Source organism: Bos grunniens, chromosome 20 (assembly GCF_055505025.1).
Source record: "Bos grunniens cultivar Pamir isolate PY7600 chromosome 20, Bosgru_T2T1.0, whole genome shotgun sequence".
In the NCBI taxonomy this organism is placed as follows: domain Eukaryota; kingdom Metazoa; phylum Chordata; class Mammalia; order Artiodactyla; family Bovidae; genus Bos; species Bos grunniens.
The window spans coordinates 60,281,102-60,300,134 of NC_141184.1; the positions used below are offsets into that span (position 1 = coordinate 60,281,102).

Sequence of the window (19,033 nt, forward strand, 5' to 3'; positions counted from 1 at the left end):
TATACTCATAGCACATTTATGTTTCATTGCTCTGATACTGCCAGTGTCTACCCGAGTACTTTCTTTGTCCAGGAGTGGATTTACAGTCAGATCCTGATAGCATGTTGTTCTACTCTAAATGACTTGTTCAATAGATTCAACATGGAAGTAGGGCTTTTAACAGAAATAATATTTTTGGAAGCATATAGGCCCCCAGTGCAAATGGTCTAGATTAAAATGGAAAGTTATCACATTTATGTGGCTTAAACCTAGGCCACGAATCCTGGGGCAATGCAGTGGTTTCCATCCGTCTCCATGTACAAACACACATGTAGGTCATAACATATCAGAAGGAAACTTTACCATTAGAAATGTATACACCTCAGTATTTTGCAACATCCCCAAAGACCACTGTTTTTCAGATTTTGATTCATTTAACAAGCAATTATTGAACATCTGTTATGTACCAGATGCTGGGAATGAAGATAACAGTAAACCAAAAGACAAACTTCCTAAAGTCATGGAGTAGTCCAAAGAGGGAAAGGATAGTGTGCAGGGTACAAAATAACAATCAGATAACTGCCTCACGTAAGGTTGCTGCTGCTGCTGCTGCTGCTAAGTCGCTTCAGTCGTGTCCGACTCTGCGACCCCATAGACGGCAGACCACTAGGCTCCTCTGTCCCTGGGATTCTCCAGGCAAGAATACTGGAGTGGGTTGCCGTTTCCTTCTCCAATGCATGAAAGTGAAAGGTGAAAGTGAAGTCACTCAGTCGTGCCCGACTCATAGTGACCCCATGGACTGGAGTCTACCAGGCTCCTCTGTCCATGGGATTTCCCAGGCAAGAGTACTGGAGTGGGTTGCCATTTCCTTCTCCAATGCATGAAAGTGAAAAGTGAAAGTGAAGTCACTCAGTCGTGCCTGACTCTTAGTGACCCCATGGACTGGAGCCTACCAGGCTCCTCTGTCCATGGGATTTTCCAGGCAAGAGTACTGGAGTGGGGTGCCATTGCCTTCTCCGCATGTAAGGTTAGCTACTGGTAAGTGCTAAGAAAAGTTAGTCTTCTTAAGAATTGAATGGGGGTGCTTGTTGGAAAGGCAGATTCCTAGGTCTGTCCACATTGAACTAGAATATTCTAAAGCTCCCACTGTACCCAGGGAGGGATCTCCAATGTCTGTGGAGGAAGTCTGGTTCATCTAGAGGTCTACCATGCCGTCTCAGCCCTGGCAGGGGACCAGACACACAGAAAGTGAAGCACCCTCCATCACCCTCTGCATGGCTGTCTAGGCCTGGAGAGTAATGATTCATCAAAAGTAGTATACCTTCGACCAGACCCAGGCCACTGCAGCTTGGCCTGGGACAGCAAGTGTCCCTGAAGTCAGCTCTGCGCTCCCTCACAAGGCTGCTATAGGCAAGGACACTGTAAAGAGAAGAAAGCAGGTGTTAGAGAGAAGACATCAGTTAGATTCTCTTCCTAGTAATGCATGACCCAGACATCCCAGATGGCAGATCTTTCCCACTCAAATGACAGGGTTTCCTGAAAGGAAGACTAAGCGGTCCATCCCATTATGAGAGTCTCATATGGGGTGTGTCTGAGTGTATCTGTGCGTGAGAGAGAGAGAAAGAGACATATATACATACACACAGAACACAAAGAGACACAGAGAGGAACAGGGGGAGAGGCAACCACAGAGCCCCTTTAAGACAGGGCAGCTTGTTTCTCTTTGAGGAGCGCTGGACTCAGTGGGAGAAAGGGCTAATACCTTAGACAGAATGTATGCCTTTATAATTTGCAGATAAAAATGGTATCTGTAATTTCATAGAGTGTTAGTCCCGGAGGGAACCTTAACCATCATCTATCCAGTTTAGGTGAGAAAGGCAAGGGCTAGTGAGGCTCCCCAAGGGCTCAGGGCAGGGGGAAGAAAGTGCCAGTGTAGCCCGTGGCTCCTGGAGCCAAGTCCATTGTCACCTGTTGAAGGTCAGTCCTGTAAGCACACTCACATGGGCTTACTCATCGTAACCCTCTTATTGCATCCAGTGTTTATTTGATCAGAAATAACTGAATCCAGATGAACCATACTGACCGTTTACTACATGGACACCTAGACGGAGCCTAAAGCGAGGTTAACTCAAGTGTACTGGGGAGGAGAGCGAGGCGGCTCCTAGCACAGCTTGAAGTTCTGGGCCATTTACCTCTGCCCACCTGTCATTTGGTGAGAAGAGACCTATGGAGAAATAGGGGTGAAGGGTTAAGTTTGGAATGTCTGGCCTTTGTTAGCACAGTTGGAAGGACAGCAAAGCCTGGTGGAGGCTCCCAGAGCCTCTTCTCTGAAAACCGCTCAGGGACACCAGAGACAAGGAAGAGGACGCACCTCTGAGGATGCCAGCCTGTCCAGGGGCTCTGCGTTGGGCACAGCCATTGCGAAACACAGGGAAACCACCCTCCTCCGTGAGGTCACTTTGAGAGGTGAAGGCCCATTTCTGGCAACTTGGGCTAAAAGGAAGAAAAGTTTGCTTAAAAAGAGGCCTCACTGGGAAAAACAAATAAATATCTCCAAGAGGAACACCCAGGCTGCCCCTACTCCCAACCCCAGGCAATGCTGAGCCATGCCTGTAGGCCCAGCTTTACACTCCAGAGTGTAAGGCAGGATATGCAGAGGAATTCGATCAACTAGTGCTCCTTGACAGAAGTGATAAGGGCTGGAACCTACAGACAGGACTTGGAGTCCTAACGTCCAGCAAAGTCTGGAACTAGGCCAGTGGGGAAACAGGCAGACACATTCAGATCTCAGCCCAGCAGTCCTTTTCCCTTGCCCCATGGAAGCCTGTCCACACCCAGCCGCATCAGCACTGCTCTCGGGATCAGACGGATCCAGGCCCAGGACTGCTGCCCAGAGTCTCCTGCTGTGCTCCCAAACCTCGCCGCCTCCCGCTGGAATTCTCAACCCACAGGTCTCTTCTATGGGTGTATGAGTGGGGCCTCACTTTCCTTAGCCGAGACCCTCAGAGTAGCCAGTCGGCTTTGCTTTAGTCCTGGTGGGCGTGCAAAGAGTTATTTGCCGAGTTGGATAGAAAAGTACGCTTAAAGGCTTAAACTGGTAAGATAGAGAATTTCAGCTATCACTAACTGGGATTGCAAGAAAGTGTTTCTAAATTCAAACTCTCATATCCTGAGCATGGAATGGAAAAAGCCTCTCTTTTTCACAAGCCGGATCAGTGCTCACCTCCTTCCCGAGCATGCAGCTCTGGTGCTCGCAAACCTTTCCCACCACAGCTCCTCATACTCAAGTGTTCTTCCTCCGCCATCTCTTCTACTTTTGGCTTTTATTGCTTCTCACATATTCTGATTACTGTATGTCACAGAGATTAAGAACAAAGACTTTGCTGTCAAATAGATCTGAGTCCAAATCCTCAACTGCCACTTATTAAACACATGCCCTCGGACTAGGCAACTTCTCAAGGTCTCGATTTTCATATTTAACAAATGAAAAATAATAATCCCTCCCCCCTGGGGTTATTGTGACAATTTAAGGAGTCAAAAATAAAGCGCCTAAAATAAATCCTAGCACATAGTAAGCATGATAATAAAAGTTAGTTCTCATGTTTACTATGAATAAATAATAAGTAGATCCCCAGTTATTTGATATTTTTTAGGAAATGAGTCCCTTTGGATATCTGATGTAAAATCCTTGACATTCTTCCCTGAAAAACTATGTGTACTCAAGAACTTTGCACATAATTTCAGAGGAAATATGGAATCCCTGAAGCCATCCTTTGGTCTCATTTTAGGATGTCCCAGCATAGACCTATACCTCACTGTCCAAAAAGAATGTATCATTTTTGAGGGCTAAAATCATGTCTTCTAATTTTTCTGCTCCCCATAGCACCTACAATGGTATCTTGTACTTGGAAATGCACTCCATAAATATTTGATGAGTAGCTGATGCCAAATTTCAACTCTCCATTGGATGTTGGAACTAAGCAATAATAATTTGGATTTAATTCTCCTATTCGTAGAGGAAAAAATGACTTTTGCTTTCATGTACTACAGAATACTTGATGTTAGTACTACTTTTGCCCAGAGCATGAGTTGTCAATTCCAAATGGGACTCTCACTTTCCAAAGCTCTGTGGCCAGTTCCAAGGAAGGACATTCAGGCCCCAAAGCCAAGTCGCACTCACTAAGAAGGGAGTGTGTTCTCAGCCAGCCCCTGAACCAAAGGTTCCTTACATCTTTGCTGACAACCAGATGTCATGGTGGCCCTGGGCAATGGCTTTCATTAGGTCAAGTTTACTGCACGTCAATTTAGAGCAAGCCTAACTCTGGCTAAATGGGCTAGACATTGAACCAAAAATTCAATAAGAACTCTGACAATAATTAACTCGTACTGATTACCTTTGTAAACGTAGACGTACTGTAAATACATGTTCCTTTATCCAAAAAAAATCAATAAAAGGGACGTTTGTCAAGGTGCAAATGCAGTCATGTGACGGGACCTGCACTTCACGTCCCTCCCGCCCACTCTCCCATCCCTTCAGGCTTTGGTTGTTCCTCTCTGCTCTCCTCCTTTAATGGTCCAAGCACATTGAGAGGGAAGCAGATACTAACTGCAAATAGCAGATCTTTTTTTGTTGTGTTATTGAAATTGGTTTTTACCTTTCTTGAATTAATCTATCTGTTAGTCATGCACGCTAAGACTTAATAACTGTGCAAACTGAAAATGAGGTAATCACAGCCAAAGAAAAGAAACCGTACCGAAGGCTCTTTTTGCAGCTCTTGTCAGAATGAAAGCTCAGACTTCACCATTCCTGTTCCCCTTTCTTTTGCCAGCATAAGCATGACAGGTTCTAAGCTGATTCTTTTTTCTGAGCCTTGGTGCTCTTCAAACTAAATGACTCTGGCAACCTGTACACAAGAATGCAAAGGGAACTGGTGAGCAAGCACTGACTTTTCAAAGCACAGTTGAGACTATTAGGAGGGAAGATGAGAGGAACTGTGAGCAGCTTTTGCTAATCCAGACACTCTGTCCTGCACCATGTTCTAGCTTAGGGGGAAGAAGTCCAAGGTCATGTTTGGTGGGCTTTCATTGCAGGGAGGAAACAAAATGCTAAGAGACTTTCAGCATAAACTTCTTATACTGACCTGAAGACAGACAAGCAAGTGCAAGGTGACCTCCAGTCCCCCGCAGGGCATAGCATTCACACGCACCATCACACACACACACACACACGCAGGCACATACGTGCACATAAATATATCTGCCCCACTACCTAAAACAAAAAGTTCTACACATTTGGTGTTCATGAAGACATACTTTTATTAAAAAAAAAATTCCTGAGCCCCTATACTTGGTCTCTCCATGCCCACCAACAAGATCATTTCCACCATCCTAGCTCTTCAACACTCCTGTCTGTGAGCAGAAGTCTGAGGCGCCCTCAGGATCCAGCTTCCTCTATGAATAACATGGGCGTCCAAGCTCTGACTGGACTGGGGGGCCCCTTGTACACACCCTTCCTGTTCAAACACCAGCAAGAAAACCAGTGCCTTTTTTAGTGTGTTCCTTTCCTCCTGCCTGGTAGTGGCTCCAGAGGCCCCCTCTAGTCGCTAGTGAGTTAAAATTTCTGCCTTCCGATCCAACCCCACCCATTAGTAATCTTGCTAATTAGAATCCCATGGACAGAGGAGCCTGGCAGGCTACAATCCATGGGGTCACAAAGAGCTGGACATGAGTGAAATGAATTAGCATGCAATATATAACTTATCTTTGGAGACTGGTCTTTACTCAATCATTAAAAAAAAAAAACTAGTATTGAAAACAAAGCTTTAACTTAAACACTAGAACCAGAAGCAAGTTAGACAAAATAGGGAATGTGGCTTAGGCCAAAATCTGGAGCCCCTATTGTTGTTACTGTTGTTCAGTCACTCAGTTTTGTTCAACTCTTTGCAACCCCATGGACTGCAGCACACGAGGCTCCCTGTCCTTCACCATCTCCCGGAGCTTGCTCAAACTCATGTCCATTGAGTCAGTGTCCATTGAGTCGTCTCATCCTCTGTTGTTCCCTTCTCCTCTTGCCTTCAGTCCTTTCCAGCATCAGGGTCTTTTCTAATGAGTTGGCTCTTCCCATCATGTGGCCAAAGTACAAGAACTTCGGCTTCAGTATCAGTCCTCCCAATGAATATTCAGAGTTTATTTCCTTTAGGATTGACTGGTTTGATCTCCTTGCTGTCCGAGGGACTTTCAAGAGTCTTCTCCAGCACCACAGTTCAAAAGCATCAGTTCTTCAGTGCTCAGCTTTCTTTATGGTTCAACTCTCACATCTGTACATGACTGCTGGGAAAACCATAGCTTTGACTAGATGGACCTTTGTTGGCAAAGATCTCTGATGATGTCTCTGCTTTTTAATATGCTGTCTAGTTTTGTCATAACTTTTCTCCCAAAGAGCAATCATCTTTCAATTTCATGGCTGCAGTCAGCTACTGGGACAGAGTGAATGGGTTTATGTGGTAGATTCAGGGTGTATAAGCAGAGGAAATAAGCCTTGCTCTAACTTCCATTAGGAGAGCTGGATTCTCTACTTTGTGTTCCTTGAATAGCTCTGACCAGCAACCTGAAGCTTGGCCAGAAACCAACAGGACCTGGAATGCCCAGCAAATAAAGATAGCATTTTTTTCCTGGTTCACAGTATCTCCAGGTTTCTAAATATGGACTTCCCATCTTTCAAACCAGGAGGATTGCATTTTCTAAGCCACAAGACTTTGCAGAGAGCAGGACGGACAAAACACGTTCTGCATCCCGCTTCTTTCAGTCTCAATGCCAGGTCCACTTGCCACCACACCATGGCCATCTGTGGGAGGCTCAGATGCAGCAGTGCAGAGCAACTGGTCTCAGGTCCCCAGATCTCTGCTGCTTCCCTGGGGGCTCAAATGACTACAGAGAGTCACTTTCTTTCCATCAAGGACTCTAGAAGTCAAGGGTTCTAGGTTCATACAAAGAATCTATTTCACTTTGGAAAACCGAATGTTTTTATTTTTGCTAATTACCAACATGCGAAAGGCTTAATGGTGAAAGCAAAAAAAATGAGGTGGACAGAACTCATGGAGTTCACAGTCATCAGATTCTATATACACAAAAGGGTGTTATCTTCTTGGACATAAAATCTCCAATTGGTCAGATATTTAGTATTTTAAGAGGCCTTGACAGTTTTGTTTTTTAATATCCTCAGGGGTGGTGCATTTTTACCCTTTGAGGATGGATTTGGTGTTTGAAGGCAACCAGAAGTCATTTCGGAGAAGGCAATGGCACCCCACTCCAGTACTCTTGCCTGGAAAATCCCATGGGCAGAGGAGCCTGGTAGGCTGCACTCCATGGGGTCGCTAAGAGTCGGACACGACTGAGCGACTTCACTTTCACTTTTCACTTTTGTGCATTGGAGAAGGAAATGGCACCCCACTCCAGTATTCTTGCCTGGAGAATCCCAGGGACAGGGGAGCCTGGTGGGCTGCTGTCCATGGGGTCACACAGAGTCGGACACGACTGAAGTGACTTAGCAGCAGTATCAGCAGAAGTCATTTGGACTTAAATCTGAAGACTACAACCCATCATCAAGTTGGTTATCTGTGGCAGGCAGCTTAAAAAGGCCCCAGTAATTCCTGCCTCCTGGTGATCACACCTTTATGTAAACCCTGACACTTGCCTTGGGCTGGGTTTGCTTCTAAGGAATAGTGTACAGCTCACTTCCAAGAACAGTGACAAACTATCTGTGACTTCCGTCGTGTTCACACTGTCTTCCTGTATGTGGCTCTCCCCCATGTTTGCTCTCTGAGGGAAGCCCATGCCATAAGGAAAGCTGCCCAGTGAGAGGCAGGGAACTGTTGTCTTCAGCCAGCCGCCAGAGAGGACCCGAGGTCTGCCTACAGCCCCTGCAGTAAGCTTGGAGTAGACCATCCCCATTCAAGGCTTGAGACGCTGTAGCCCTAGCCAGTACCATGTCTGCAACCTGGGAGACGCTGGGCCGTAGGACGTGCACATAGAAACTACACACAGATTCCTGGCCCACAGAAGCTGTGAGATCAGAAGGGTCTGTTGGTTTCAAGCTGCTGTGTTTGGAGGGCACTCTGTTACATAGCAGTAGATAATGAACACAGATTTCTTAGAAGTAAACAAGGATGTGTCCATTGAGCAAGCAGAATGGTTTCTTTGGTACCTCAGAATCAGCCCTCTTCCGGTCTTCGTGAGCATATTATCCCCAGGGGCACCTTTCCTCAGGGATGCATGTCTCAGACCTGCCCCCCACCCCCCCAGCCCCGCCTGCCTCAGCCTCCAGGTGGATTCCCGGCCTATTTACCACTCGTATGTCTGACCGTGTGCTCAGGGTGTGGATGCGGTTTCCAAGGCAGATCTGAGTAGAAGACGACCTAGTAGGGTCCCTGAGGACTGTTTCTGGGCCTTCTGTTGCTCTCCCTCCTGTCCTCAAAATACCATGCTGTCTTCCTGCCTCCGTGAGGATGGAAAAAGAATGTTTGAGCACACCTTTGGGCACCGAAAGGTTTTTTTCTGTCAAAGTCTTAAAGAGGCCATCTCTGAATGAGTGATGGGGACTGAGTTCTGGTGATGGTGAGGGTGAAGGGCAGCAGCTTTCTCCTCCTCTGCTATTTAATGTCCACCTCCATCCACCCAGTGAGGATGCCCACCTGTCATTTCCACCGCTTACAACTGAACCAGTCTCTAGTCAGCCTTCCTAGGAACTAAGTCAGGGAAAACGGGCCTTTCTAACTGCTCCCTGGGAACATCTTCACGCGTTTAGGCTCCTTTCTCTGCCTCTTGGGAGATGCTGTGAGGTTCATGGCATGCTCTGTGAGCTAAAGGGAGAGAGAAAATGAAAAGCAAGGTAGAGGAAAAAACAGAAAGTGATGGTGAAGAGATGAAAGAGATGGATGAGTGGAGAAGAGCCGCTCACCTGGCCTGCCCCTGGGCACCACGGTTCCAAGAGAGTCCTGATAATGGACTAGCGTTCGCATGCCTGGTTTGTTCATCCCTTCATTCAAGATTACACATGGCATCATTTAGTCCAGAGAATTGAAACTGCTCAGAAATGTGGTCACAGTGCATCTCCATTTCTATTTCTGTAATTATTCTTCTCTGCAGAACTCTGAGTGGCCTACTTTTAAGTGTCTGCTTTTCTTTGAGTGGGAAAAATAAATACTTCTTTAAAATCTGGAATCATTTTTCTATCAACTCAACAGAACACTGTTTTAAAAAACAGAATATAATTTCCATGGTAACCCCAATGGCCATGGGGCTGATTCTAACTTTCTATCTTAGGTGCTGGATTTACCGTGCTGATTTTCTAACGATAATGTAAATGGTTTCTGGGCTCAAGATTTTATGGGAATATATTGGGGTTTGTATCCTTTTTATGATAGTTGGATAACTCTAGAAAGATGTGCATAAAAATCTTTTAATGTGGCTTTTCTGTAGCCTCATCTCAAGGTTAGTTGCTGTCCAACATGCTCTTCCCTTTGATACCACCAGGATACCTCTCATCTAGAACTTTCCTTTTGCATACTGACATCAGGGTGCTGATAACATCTGCTAAGCTGCCATGCAGAACCAATAACCCCTTCTTCCAAAGCTAAGGAAATCAGGTTATCCAAAAAGTCACAAAAGGTACCCATGAGGCACAGAATCTTCCTTGTCTCTGGCCCCAGGGTATGCACAGTTATTTCCAGGGGGAATCACGAAAGGGATGTGATGACTAAATTCTAATCAGATCTTCTTTGATTTCATCCTTCTCTTTCCTCGTCATTCTTCTGATGATGTCTATAATCCTAAGTCTATAACAAGCCATCGTGTATTTCAGGTTTATTTGAGATCTGTGAATTTATGAAGAAGGGGGCTTCGCAGGTGGCACAGTGGTTAAGCATCGGTCTGTCAGTGCAGGAGACCCAAGAGGTGGGGATTCGATCCCTGGGTTGGGAAGATCTCCTGGTGGAGGAAATGGCAATCACTCCGGTATTGTTACCTGGAAAATTCCATAGTCAGAGGAACCTGGCGGGCTGCAGTCCACAAAGAGTCAGACACAACTGAGCCCTGAGACTTTGAGGACTCAGTGTATGCATTTGAGGGTCACTCAGGTGTTCGCCCAGGGAACACGTCTCAGCCTACTGAAAAGGAACAGCGGCAGTATTGGAGACACCAGCCTCAGGCCTGCAGAGATTCTGAGTGGCGAAGATGCTGCAAATCCCATTTCCTTCCCACTGCTAACACCTTTGGCAGCACTTCCCACCTTGGTTTCCTCTGGCCGCACAGGCTGGATGAAACTTGTTCACGCTCCTGCCATGGGTACCGAGGGGACACATGTGAGTGAGAGGTCTAAGCCATAACGTGCCTCGTCAGAGAGTACAGTGTTGATGAGTTAGAATGATGTAATTAGAAGGCCAATGACATCATATCTGCCATCACTTATGTTTTTAAAAAAATATTTAAATATTTTATGTAAGTCAAAAGTCAAATAAATACCATTCACATATGTCAGTATTTTCAAACAGTACGAGTAGCCAGTTGCCTGGCACTCAGCCCCCTAGATGTCAGCTCTGGGTCTCAGGTCTTTACTGGATATCTTGGTCACATTTCTTATCTTCTGAAACTTGGTTTCTTTGGTGAAATGAGGATGAAGATAATCCATAGTTGATGAGGCTCTTTGGGATTGTAAAAATACTCTAATACATGTAAAGCTTTTTGCATAATATTAACTATTAGGAAAGCAATAGTATGAATTGTTCAACTGTACAAAAACTGTGAAAGCATTCCATGCCTATGGCTTGTAGACTATGCCCCCTGCTATCTGTCTCTTTGACAATCAGTTGGTAGCCTAAGATCAAGACTATTTGTCTAGACCAAGGTTGTTAAATTACAGCCTACATGCCAAATTTAGTCCACCTGTTTTTACAAATATAGTTTACAAAACTCACTGGCTTACATATTGTATCTAGCTGCTTTCAAGCTGAAATAGCAAAAGTTGAGTATAACTGTAAAATCTGAGCTATTTACTCCATGGTCCTTTACAGAAAAATGTTGCTAGCCATTGGTTTATCGTGCTGTGAATATCCTAGCAGAGCCTACACCAATACATCTTTTTGGCAGAAGCAGCTATGTAGGGCCCATTCCAAACTGAAAATGCCATGCACCTTCTTCCAACATTTTAAGTTTCAAGACAACAGCAGCAAGTCATTCAGTCAAGCACAGAAGCCTCGTGTATGTGGAGCCCTGTGTGACTGCGGAGGTGACACCCCAGGGAGGCCAGCTCCGCCTTCTTGTTATCTAGATGTCACTCCCTTTATAAACTCTGTCTTCATTTAATCCCCAAAGGACTCTTAGAGCAAAGACTAGAACAGGAAAGGGAAGCACTACCAAAGTTATACCATAAAATAATTCCAGGTAAATGGAGTTCAGAGTTCTCTATTAAAGGGATAACTGCTCATTTGAAGCATCCTGCTTTCACATGACACAGGGTTTTCCCTCTTGGTTCTTTGTTTTAAATTGTTGTCCTGGATTTTCTCTAGTTTTTAATATTATTTGACTAAACATAATTCTCTATCAACACTGGTTAGATGACTCCAGGAGAATTGTCATATTTGGTGTTTGGAATCTAACAACTATTAATGCATTTTCCCTTGAATGAAAAAGAATGTATTTGGTATTTTAAAACTTATGAGACTAGAAGTATCTGAAAGGCTAGAATAATACCTCTGGGCTTATAAGTCACAAAAATTCAAAACAAAGTGAAAACACTTAAATTGTCTTTTTCTCATCTTCTCTAATCACTTCCCACATCACTGTTCACCTGAAATTATCACAACATTTTTAATTGGCTATACCCTAATACAAAATAAAAAGTTTAAAGAAAAAAAAAAATCACCTACCATCCAGGTTCCTAAATTGTACAGGACTTTGAAAAAGTTTGCACTTATAAAGCAATTAAACATTTCTGTCTCATCAAAGTCAGGATTTAAGAAGGTCTAGTGTTTCAAGATTAGCTAGGAAACCATTTTGCTGGCCACATCAATAAACGAGGAGCTGATCAGACAGGGTCCCTCCTCTTAGTGTAATTTATGCTACAATAACATGTGGGATAAGACAGAGGAGAATTAAAAAGAGAATAAAGTAGAGAAGACCCTCATTAGATCAGCATCCTTCTCAGACTCATGTTTTGTCTCAAGGAGAAGCAGATGTGGAAGCCAAAAACCAAAGCAAGAAAGAACTTCATTCGTAGACAGTCCTTCTCAGTCCTCTCTCTCCACCAGCTTCCCAAGGCCACGAACAGCAGCAGAGCTCTCTGGATAGTAACCAAGAGACGAGACTTGCTCGCCCAGCCCCGCCTCTGGGTCTCACCTCTCTAGCTTCACTCTCCCACCCTCAACCTTCCAGTTGTTTGTTTTCAGCCCTCTCTTTTTTGAAAGACTGAAAGCTTTTTTTGAGATTTTTTTGAAGTATAGTTGATTTACAATGTTGTCAATTTCTGCTATATAGCAAAGCAGTTTAGCCATATATATATATATTCATTCTTGTTCATATTCTTTTCTTTCCTAGTATTATGGTTTATCACAGGACACTGAAGGTAGTTCCCCGTGCTATCCAGTAGCACCTTGCTCTTTATCCATCCTGTATAAGACAGTTGGTCTCTGCTCGCCCCAAGCTCCCAATCCCTCCTCTATCTCCCTCCCCCTTGGCCCCACAAGTCCGTTCTCAACGTCGGCGAGTCTGTTTCTGGTTTTCAGGTGAGTTCATTTGTATCATATTTTAGATTCTGCATGTCAGTGATAGAAAACGGTATGTGTCTTTGTGTGAGTTACCTCACTTAGTATAATGATCGCTAGTGGCATCCATGTAGCTGCAAATGGCATTATTTGTTCTCTTTTATGACCGAGTAATATTCCATCGCATATATGTATCACACCTTCTCTATTCATCTGTTGACGCACATTTACACTGTTCCCATGTCTTGGCCATGGTGAATGGTGCTTCTATTAACATTGGGGTGCATGTATGTCTTCCAGTTATAATTTTGTCTGGATATATGCCCAGGAGTGGGATTGCTGTTTTCAGCCCCTTGAAGTCAGGGAATTTTATGTGAATTTATCAAGAGTCCGTCAAGCTCTTATATTCTTGTCTCCACAACCCAAATTGACCTTCCAGTTTCCATAGACAAATGGCCTATTCTCAGCCAGCCAGACGCTCACACCTGCTGAAGAGTGACCCAAAGATGCAGAAAGAGTTAATGATTCTTTGAAAGAAAGACATACTTAAAAGCTCAAAAGGTCCTGGTGGTGCCTGGCCAGGCTGGTGTCCTAACAACATTCTCTGCAGTGCTGTCCTGAATGCATGTCTGCTCCTGGCCTCCTGGAGTGTGGTGTATTTTCTTCTCCTTTTTATCTCACCTTCCTATCCACTTTGTGAGCACCCTGGTATTATTTTGGTTCATAAGTGTGCTACTTTAATTCACCGGAACTAGCTTCTATGGTTTGTAACCAAAAGCACTAATGGATACAGCTGGTCTATTAAGAAGTGATGGTGCGGGTGGTAAAGAACGTGCCTGCCAGTGCAGGGGACTTAAGAGGCGCGGGTTCAATCCCTGGGTCAGGAAGATCCTCTGGAGGAGGGCAGGCCAACACACTTCAATATTCTTGCCTTGGACAGAGGAACCTGGCAGGCTACAGTCCGTGGGGTTACAAAGAGTTGGACATGACTGAAGTGACTTAGCATGCACAGAAGAAAGGATGAAAAGGGCTCTGAAGTTTAGAGTGGCGGTCACGCCCCTAAGGGAGTGAGGAGGCTGGTTTGGCCTCCCATCAAAGTACCCACTTCTGGCCAATACGGAGTACAGGGTTCAGTGCTCTGTGGCAAATAAGCCTTTAACACAGGCCCAATGGTCAGGTCTCAATGATCTTAAGCAAGATGTTAGAGAGAAGACAGGTTTAAGATGGAAAAGACTTGTTTGGTTATATCCTACTGAGCCTTCAAATGTCTCTTCCTCTCTTCTCATGATGGGTACTACCACCCACAAAATGAATTCAGAATCAGAAAAAAAAAGTTATCAGTGGAAAAAATGTAGTCAGTCATTCATGTTCATCTCCTTCTCTGAGGTAGGAACACCCAGTAGTTACAAGCAAGGGTTTTGAAGACAGGTGACCTGGGTCCAGACTCCAGTTCCATCATTCACTAGACCCCTGATTCTCTCTAAATTCTCTGGGCCTCAGTTTCCTCACAATAAAGTGAAAATTTAAAATGGCATCCACCTCATGAGTGTTGTAAGAATTTAAATAGCTGCATGTAGAGAATTCAGAACAGTGACTGGAGCAAAACAAGGGCTCATCAAGTGTCTTGCTGCTGCTGCTGCTGCTGTTGTTATATGACTTCAGTCTACACAGTGCTTGGTGGTACCTAGCATTTTCTCTGTAGTGGTGGGTTACATGAGTGGAAAAAGTATCAGGTGTTTCTTTTAGTATATAGAGGAAATTATATTTTAATGCAACAATAGGATTTTGCTTTACTCAGAAGCCCCAAGTAGAACACAGCCAACTGCTTTGATAAGTGGTGTGGGTAAGGATGGTTTCCCTGCTGGTTCAGCTGGTAAAGAATCCACCTGCAAAGCAGGAGACCCCAATTTGATTCCTGGGTCAGGAAGATCCCCTGGAGAAGGGATAGGCTACCCACTCCAGTATTCTTGGGCTTTCCTGGTGGCTCAGATAGTAAAAAATCCACCTGCAATGTGGGAGACCTGGATAATTATACTGACTTGAGCAAGCCTCTGTCTTAATGGGTTCTCTTGGGCATCTCACATGCTACCTGCTGCCTCTTTGGACCAAATTTGGTTAATCTGCCATTTTGGAACCAAATAGAGATCGCTGACGTATTAAGATAGACATATCTCTTTGTTTTTAGCATATTAAAGTGCATTTTGATACAAGCAAGTGAGATATCAAAGATATGTAATTTCTGGGAGTGAGGTGGACCATGTCTAGAACCGACAGTCTAGGGGACTGAACTCTGATGAGTAATCACATGACCTAAGGCAGGAGAATGGCTTTGACCACTGTAAGGAGAAGTGACCCGGAAATCGAATTTTATTCCAGAAAGAAATGTAGCTTACCCGGTTCCGTTTTTCATCTGGACAATCCTGTATCACATCATGACCCCACCATTCTGGGAACGGGGTCATTCTTTCTTAGAAATGCAGACCTGGGGTCACAGCGCTGTGGTCGGGGAAGCATGTGGCTGTGTGGGTGCCTTGGGAGAGGCACATGGGTTCCCCAGCAGGCTTCCCCTGTGAACAAAAGCAGAAACCCACCAAGAGGACCAGGAAGTTAGATTCATGGCCCACAAAGAGGAAGAGGGAGCATGAGACTCGGGTGTGAGCAGGGTGACACCACATAAGTGGAAAGAAAGGTCAGGTGTCCAGGAAGCCAGAAGCAAGGGCAGGACGAGGTCACAGGATTCGACTGCCAGGGTTTGAATCCTGGTTTCAAAGTTTATAAGGTGTATGACTTCAAGAAAATTACTTGAATTATCTGTGCTTTATTTTCCTCATCTGTAAAATGGGACTGGAAATAATCATCTTTCTCCTAAGATTGCTGTGTAGGTTAAATTGGTTACCACGTGTAAAGTACTCAGAACAGTGACTGGAGCAGAACAAGGGCTCATCGAGTGTCTTGTTGCTGCTGCTGCTGCTGTTGTCATATGACTTCCATCTACACAGTGCTTGGTGGTACGCCTAGCACGCAGTGACTCTGTTGCTGTGATTATCAGAGCTTGCTATTCTTACCATGTTAGAATGCTTTGCCATGTACAAAGCAATATACAAGCGTAAGGCATGGTACTGGATTGATCGGTGTGGTAGTTTTCTAGGGCTACCATGACAAAGTACCACAGACTGGGTGGCTTAAATGACAGAAATTTATTTTCTCAAAGTTCTGGAGTCTGGAAGTCTGAAGTGTTGTCAAGGTTAATCTCTACTGAGGCCCCTCTTCTTGGCTTCTAGATGGCTGTCTTTTCCTCGCTGTGTCTTCACATGTCTTCCTTCTGTGTCTGTGTCCTAATCTCCTCTCCTATTGAGGATGCCAGTCTTGTTGGTTGAACCTTCCCTAGTGGCCTCATTTAACTTAATTACTTCTTTGAAGACCTTCTCTCCAAAGATAGTTACAATCTGAGGTTCTAGGGCTTAGAATTCAACATGAATTTGGGAGGTGGTGGAGGAGACAGATATGCAACTCAGTCCATAAGAACCAGTGGTCCCTTTGGTGAAGCTGGAACTGTATTTCCCTTATCCAAGTGAACCCTGACTAGAGTTGGCCAAAAGAGGTCCTTTTATAACATAAAAACAGCCCCCTGCTCTCTGGACAGCATGGCTGTTAGATGTAACAGATGGATGCAGGGATGCCTGGCAAGATTTAACTTACCCTGGCTCTCCTCTGCTCCCCCAGCCCATCTCCTAAATTGCTTACCCTAGTGGTCTAGTGCGGAGAAGGCAATGGCACCCCACTCCAGTACTCCTGCCTGGAAAATCCCATGGATGGAGGAGCCTGGGGGGCTGCAGTCCATGGGGTCGCTATGAGTCGGATACGACTGAGCAACTTCACTTTCACTTTTCACTTTCATGCACTGGAGAAGGAAATGGTAACCCACTCCAGTGTTCTTGCCTGGAGAATCCCAGGGACGGGGGAGCCTGGTGGGCTGCCGTCTATGGGGTCACACAAAGTCGGACATGACTGAAGGGACTTAGCAGCAGCAGCAGTGGTCTAGTGACTGACAGTGGCTCCGAAGCATCCCTAGGCATGACGCTGAGGACCCAGGAATTTCCCATGCTCCTCATGATCCCCCTTCAGTGATTGGACATGTTTGGGTTCTAGTTTGACTAACTGGCAAATCCTCTGGTCTCCCGCTTTTCCTCACCTCCCACAATTGTGTAAAACCTAAATAAATCCCTTATCCTAATACACTTGTAGTGACTCTGCTTGCATGACTGAACCCTGACAGATACAGGAATGATAATAATAATACTAGTCTTCTGGACACACTATCACTAAACCTGAAAAGAATCTATGACTCAGAAGCATGCATTTGAAGTTCTTCTAATTACGGCAAGCCTGAGCTTACTCCAAAGTTCTCCGAATTAGTCTTTTCACTTCCATTTCTCCTGGCTCCAATATGTCCCACCAATGGCTGCCAGATGAAATTTCTCACACCCCCTTTATGTTATCAAGTAACAGTCAAGAAAAGTTCCCAGATGACTGGGTAGCTGGCCCAGAGAACAATAGGTTCAGATGGAGGGTTAAAGGATGGAGGGTTCCCAGAGGGATGTCTCCAGGTGAGGGGACTTGGAATGGATGCAAAGTCTGATAAATAGTAAGAAGGCAGTTTACAATGTCATTGAGTCATTGGGATGAGAATAGCAATGGGATATAGAAAATTAAGAAAATGTTTTGGAAAGTAATTTCAGGACATACAAAAAATCACATAAGAAAAGATATATGCAAATTACACTACTGTACTCAAATGTGGAGTTTTTAGGCATAATAATGTAATAGTAAATCTAATATGACTATAACAGTAGGTTGTAAAGTAAGCCTATGGGAGAAATGAGAAGGCGGATGGCAGGCAGGGCAGGAGCCACACTGGAGCCTATTTGAAGACTTTACCAAGACAAGTTTTTGAAGAAGGCATACTGCTATGGGAAGCTGAGAAATGGAACAGCAACTAGAGGGGCCTATGGGACAAGGGAAGAATCTTGGAAGACACAAGTCCATGTTTGCAGACTTCAAGACTGATCCAAGAGAAGAGAGCTGCTAGCAGAAGAGGAGGTAACAGGGCAGAATCCTTGAATGGGGAAGGCCGATGGATTCAGAGTCCAAATGCAGGAGCCTGGCTTTGCTAGGAGAGGGATGTACCCTCCATTGTATCAGGAGGGAAGAAGCCTGATCCAGAGGTAGAAAGGTTGTGTATCTAGGTCAGAAGATGAAGGCATCTTCCTTCCTTACTCATCTCCACCTTCACTGCCGTCGGTGCGAAGTTTCAAAGCACTTGGCTCGATCTGCCTCCTGTCTCTGCACATTTGCAGTGGTTACCACAGAGGAGAGAAAGCTGGGCTGAAGGAGGTTGTAAACCCAGACAGAGATGAATGAACTTGTTGGAGTAACACAGCTAATTAGTGACAAAGCCAGGACTGCAACCAAACTGGCTCCCAGCCTAGTACTCTTTCACTACCAAATTACCATGTAATATTGAACAGATGGGAGCGATTAAGGTTTAGGACCATTAGAACGACCAACACAACCCAAGTTACATGAAATAAGGAACCAAGCAGAAACAGAGCACAGAGATTTAAGCCTCAAGTCGCAGGAAGGGGTAATTTTACCCGTTGTGAGGCCATGATTAGATTAGGGTGGGTTGAACTAAATTGTCAACTGGAAAAATGCACTGCCCCCAGAGTTCCCTAACCCGGCAGGGCTGGCAACACCCTGGCTCCAGGAGGCGGCTCTCAAGGGAAAAGACTGAGATAAACCTCAGCCAACAACACTTACCAGCATGAAGCCAAATTAACTCTTTAAATTACATAGACCTTCTGGCAATCTTTGCTCTACTCCATTCAGAAGTACTTACTAAAAATGCTAAACTGTACCAAGTTCTGAAAAATAACAGGTACTGCACTACCTCCTTACCTATGGGGGCCCTGGCATTTGTCACATTAATTGGAAGAGACTCTTTCTCAAAAATATTCTTTCCTTAGACTTTTCCTTCATGCTGCTCATGCAGCGCTTGTTCCATTTGCAACAAATGTGTTTTTTCTTTGTTCTGTGTCTGAATTTCCAAAAGATCTTGGGTGCTGGTGTTTATTTTGATTGATGTTTGGTTAGCTGACATGCTGGTATTATTTCCCCCTCAGTATCACTAAATGTGATGGACAGTATCCCACTGCTGGGCATACACACTGAGGAAACCAGAAGGGAAAGAGACACGTGTACCCCAATGTTCATCGCAGCACTGTGTATAATAGCCAGGA

The 19,033-nt window shown here is 44.8% G+C and overlaps 1 protein-coding gene and 1 long non-coding RNA gene across 2 annotated transcripts in view; one reads left to right on the forward strand and one right to left on the reverse strand.

Annotated features, from left to right (window-relative positions):
* The window catches only part of LOC147350476 (uncharacterized), a 48,428-nt gene extending 42,740 nt beyond the window's left edge, over positions 1-5,688 (reverse strand). Inside the window, exons 1-4 of the long non-coding RNA XR_015148942.1 lie at positions 4,734-5,688; positions 3,203-3,328; positions 2,351-2,472; positions 1,301-1,398 (exon numbers count right to left, since the gene is read on the reverse strand). This is a non-coding gene — a long non-coding RNA (uncharacterized LOC147350476). The remainder of the gene's footprint in view (positions 1-1,300; positions 1,399-2,350; positions 2,473-3,202; positions 3,329-4,733) is intronic.
* PIK3R1 (phosphoinositide-3-kinase regulatory subunit 1) overlaps positions 1-19,033 on the forward strand; it is a 455,332-nt gene that overhangs the window by 194,426 nt on the left and 241,873 nt on the right. The gene's annotated exons all lie outside the window — the stretch shown is intronic.